The following is a 5,106-nucleotide window of genomic DNA, read 5'->3' on the forward strand; positions in this document are numbered from 1 at the left end:
ATGTGGATGAAGTTTGTGGATTATTTAAGCTTGCAGGTGTACCCGGAGATGTTATTAAGAAGAAGGTATTCCCTTTATATTTGAAGGAAGATGCATTGACATGGTATAGGCTATGTGATGATATGGGGTCATGGAACTACAAACGATTGAAATTGGAATTTCATCAGAAGTTTTATCCTATGCATCTTGTTCATCGTGATCGCAATTATATATATAATTTTTGGCCTCGTGAAGGAGAAAGCATCGCTCAAGCTTGGGGGAGGCTTAAATCAATGTTATATTCATGCCCCAATCATGAGCTCTCAAGAGAAATGATTATTCAAAATTTATATGCTCGGCTTTCGGATAACAATCGCACCATGCTCGATACTTCTTGTGCTGGCTCTTTTATGACGAAGACTATTGAATTCAAATGGGATTTATTGGAAAGAATTAAACACAACTCTGAAGATTGGGACCTCGATGAAGGTAAGGAGTCAGGTATGACACCTAAGTTTGATTGTGTTAAATCTTTTATGGATACCGATGTTTTTCGTATATTTAGCACTAAATATGGACTTGACTCTGAGATAGTAGCTTCTTTCTGTGAATCTTTTGCTACTTATGTTGATCTCCCCAAGGAGAAGTGGTTTAAATATCATCCTCCCATAGAAGTAAAAGTAGCTACACCTATTAAAGTTGAAGAAAAGACTATCACTTATAATGATCCTATTGTTCCTACTTATGTTGAGAAACCACCTTTCCCTGTTAGGATAAAGGATCATGCTGAAGCTTCAACTGTGGTTCGTAAAAGCAATATTAGAACATATACACCTCTTGAGCAATTTAAAGTTGAACCTAATATTTCTATTGTTAAAGATCTTTTGGCTAATAATATTGATGGGCATGTTATTTATTTCTGTGATGAAACTGCTAGAATTGCTAAACCTTGTGCTAAAGATAAACCTAGACCTGTGGTAGGCATGCCTGTTATTTCTGTTAAAATAGGAGATCATTGTTATCATGGCTTATGTGATATGGGTGTCATTGCTAGTGCAATACCTATTGACCTATATAGAGAAATTATGCATGATATTGCACCTGTTGAGTTAGAAGATATTGATGTCACAATTAAACTTGCCAATAGAGATACTATTTCAGCAATGGGAATTGTTAGAGATGTTGAAGTCTTGTGTGGGAAAACTAAATATCCTACTGATTATCTTGTTCTTGGTTCCCCACAAGATAGCTTTGTCTCATTATCTTTGGTAGACCCTTCTTAAGCACTGTTAATGCTAAGATAGATTGCACAAAGGATGTTGTTACTATCGGTTTAGATGATATGTCTCATGAATTTAATTTCTCTAAATTTAGTAGACAACACCATGAAGAAGAATTACCTAGTAAGGATGAAATTATTGGTCTTGCTTCTATTGCCGTAACTCCTAGTGATCCTTTAGAACAATATTTGCTAGACCATGAAAATGATATGTTTAGGAATGAAAGAAGGGAAATAGATGAAGTATTCTTTAAACAGGAACCTATTCTGAAACACAATTTTCCTATTGAAATCCTAGGGGATCCTCCTCCACCCAAGGGTGACCCCGTGTTTGAGCTTAAACCGTTGCCTGATACTCTTAAATATTCTTATCTTGATGAGAAAAAGATATATCCTATTATTATTAGTGCTAACCTTTCAAAGCATGAGGAAGAGAGATTATTGAAAACTCTAAAGAAGCACCGTGCTGCTATTGGGTATACTCTTGATGATCTTAAGGGAATTAGTCCCACTCTATTTCAACATAAAATAAATTTGGAAGAAGATGCTAAACCAGTTCGTGATCATCAACGACGGCTGAATCCTAAAATGAAAGAAGTGGTGACAAAGTAAATACTAAAGCTCCTTGAGGCAGGTATTATCTATCCCGTTGCTGATAGTCAGTGGGTAAGTCCTGTCCATTGCGTCCCTAAGAAGGGAGGTGTCAGTGTCAAAGCCGGCGGATCTCGGGTAGGGGGTCCCGAACTGTGCGTCTAGGCCGGATGGTAACAGGAGGCAAGGGACACGAAGTTTTACCCAGGTTTGGGCCCTCTCGATGGAGGTAAAACCCTATGTCCTGCTTGATTAATATTGATGATATTGGTAGTACAAGAGTAGATCTACCACGAGATCAGAGAGGCTAAACCCTAGAAGCTAGCCTATGGTATGATTGTTGTTGTGTATGTTGTCCTACGGACTAAAAACCTCCGGTTTATATAGACACCGGAGAGGGTTAGGGTTACACAAAGTCGGTTACAATGGTAGGAGATCTGCATATCCATATCGCCAAGCTTGCCTTCCACGCCAAGGAAAGTCCCTTCCGGACACGGGACGAAGTCTTCAATCTTGTATCTTCATAGTCCAGGAGTCCGGCTGAAGGTATTGTCCAGCTATCCGAACACCCCCTAATCCAGGACTCCCTCGGTAGCCCTTGAACCAGGCTTCAATGACGACGAGTCCGGCGCGCAGATTGTCTTCGGCATTGCAAGGCGGGTTCCTCCTCCAAGTACTTCATAGAAGATTTTGAACACAAAGATAGTGTCCGGCTCTGCAAAAATAAGTTTCCACATATTTCCATAGAGAGAATAATATTTACACCAATCTAATCTGCTGACGTATTCCGTAGCGTGACACACCACGGCCAAGCCTTTATCCGAGTCATTTCATTATCCCACCTCAGCATGTCATGCGAGGCGGTTTCCTTGGCACGTCTTGTCAAAGCAGAGATCGTGTCCCCTTATTCCGGGATTCTCATCAATACGGGCGTGGGTAACCCAACCGCGCCATTGATTACGGCGCTTGGAGATAAGCGAGTTTTACCAGGCTGGTGGGGAAACGTAGTTGCGTCCATCCATATAAGGAGATAAGGATCCACCTTTTCACCTACGCCTTCTTCCTCCTTTGCCTATCCATTCTCGCGCACTCGAGCTCCAGCGCCCAAGTCCGCACTCCCACCTCAACCTTCTCCAACCATGTCCGGAGCAGGAGGCAAGTGGATGGTCTCCTCCATCACGGAGGGACACATCAAAAAGCTGAGCAAGGCCGGATACCTATCTAACGACATCGCGTACCGGCTTCCCGAAAAGGGGCAGCTCATCCCCACCCCTAGGCCCCATGAGAGGGTGGTGTTCCTCCCCCATTTCCTCCGCGGACTGGGCTTCCCTCTCCACCCATTTGTCCGGGGGCTCATGTTCTACTATGGCCTGGATTTCCACGATCTGGCCCCGAACTTTGTCCTCAACATCTCGGCGTTTATCGTCGTGTGTGAGGCTTTCCTCCGCATCCGCCCCCATTTCGGCCTATGGCTCAAGACTTTCAATGTCAAGCCGAAGGTGGTGCGTGGCAACCAGGCGGAGTGCGGAGGCGCCATGGTGGGCAAGATGGCCAACGTCTTATGGCTCGAGGGCTCCTTTGTGGAGACCCTGAAGGGGTGGCAATCGGGGTGGTTTTACATCACCGAGCTGCGCGACCTTGAATGGGCTGCATCCCCTGAGTTTCGATCCGGACCCCCTACGCGGCTCACCTCCTGGAAGTAGACCGGCCTGTCGTGGGGTAAAAAAGGAGAGCTGACCGGACTCCAAACATGCATCCAAACCCTGGTGGACAAGAAGCTCAAGCTTGTCAACGTAGTCCAGGTTATGCTCATCCGCCTGATCCTCCCGTGTCAACAACGGGCTTTGAACCTGTGGGAGTTTGACCCGACGCAGCACCAAACTCTAAGCAGGCTCTTCGACACGACGTATGAAGATGCCTGGAAGGTGCTTTTCAAGGGCGCCGAGGCCCCCGCATCCGCTACCGAGGATCGCGGATTCAGTATGCAGCGTGATGCTCATGCGGTAAGCTGTTTTTTCCTTTTACAGGGTATCCGTTTTTCATAGTTTGACTCCATGCGGGATCTAAGCTCCCTTACCTTTGACAGGATTGGCAGGTGACGTCCAAACAGATCAACTGTCCGGCCCCTTTGCCCGAAGGCCCAGCGGACGCTCGCTTGGCGAAGCTGCTGGTTCCGGCACCCTATGTGGTGCCGGAGAAGAAGGCCACGAAGAAGGCCACGGGGACTCGAAAGAGTGCCCGGCGCCAGGAGGTGTCGGATCCATCATCCGACGGTTCGGAGGCGCATTCCTCCTGTGAAGACGAGGAGGAAGAAGAAGAGACCTCTCCCCCTCCAGCGGGAGGAGAGAAGAAAAGGAAGGCCGCCCTCTCTAGGGAGGCCGGAGGGTTCAAGAAGGGGAAAACCCTTCCACCGGACTACTCCACCGACGTTGACGACGTTGGAGAGGAGTGGCCGCCCAGGGCCAAGCTCCTGGCAAAATCGTAAGTATCCGGGTACCAGAGTAATTCACAGTATTCGTTTATTGCACATCTTTCCCTTATGTCGAATATGTTTATGCAGCTCACCCAAAGACCGGCTCGACGCGTCGTCGAGCGGCTCACTGGACTCGTCGGATGTGAACTCGCTTCTGACGGCTTCCTCCCCCCGCCCTACGGACGACACCGAAGTGTTGTCCCAACAGGTTCCAAGCCGGGAGGAGGTGGTCCTGGAGGCGCCGCAAGGCGACCTCCCGGACTCCAGGAGTAAAGGGGATGAAACCCCCCAGGGCTCCAAGTCCGGCTCTAGGCCGGACACCTCTCCGGAACCTTCAAAGGTTCCAGAGTCCGGCGGGGACCTCCTTCCAAGAGGAGCAAGCCCACCATGCCGGTGACCCCCGTCCAACCGGAGGCACCTCCATCGACGAGGAGCACCGCACCATTATGAGTGTGGTGGTCCAGAAGGTTAAGTCCGCCAAGAGCGGACTGACTGAAGCTTGTACTAGCCTTTTAACAGGCTTTGAGGTAAGTAAAGAATGTGTAAATAATATTACCGCATAGACAGTAGCCCCGATGCTCTGTTTGGCGTTCGGGAAGAAAAGCCAAATAGAGGATCAAATAAAATTCGCAGGAGTCTAACAAAAAGGAGTCAATATGCGTGTGCAGGCTTCTCTGCTTGCGTCCGCCGCACTGACTGCGGAAGTGGACACGCTAAAGCAGAACCTCGAGCGGTCCGAGCAAGAGCTCGGGCGTGCCAAGAAGCAGCTCGAGGACAATGAGGG

The sequence above is a fragment of the Triticum urartu genome, chromosome 2, assembly GCF_003073215.2.
Source record: "Triticum urartu cultivar G1812 chromosome 2, Tu2.1, whole genome shotgun sequence".
NCBI lineage: Eukaryota > Viridiplantae > Streptophyta > Magnoliopsida > Poales > Poaceae > Triticum > Triticum urartu.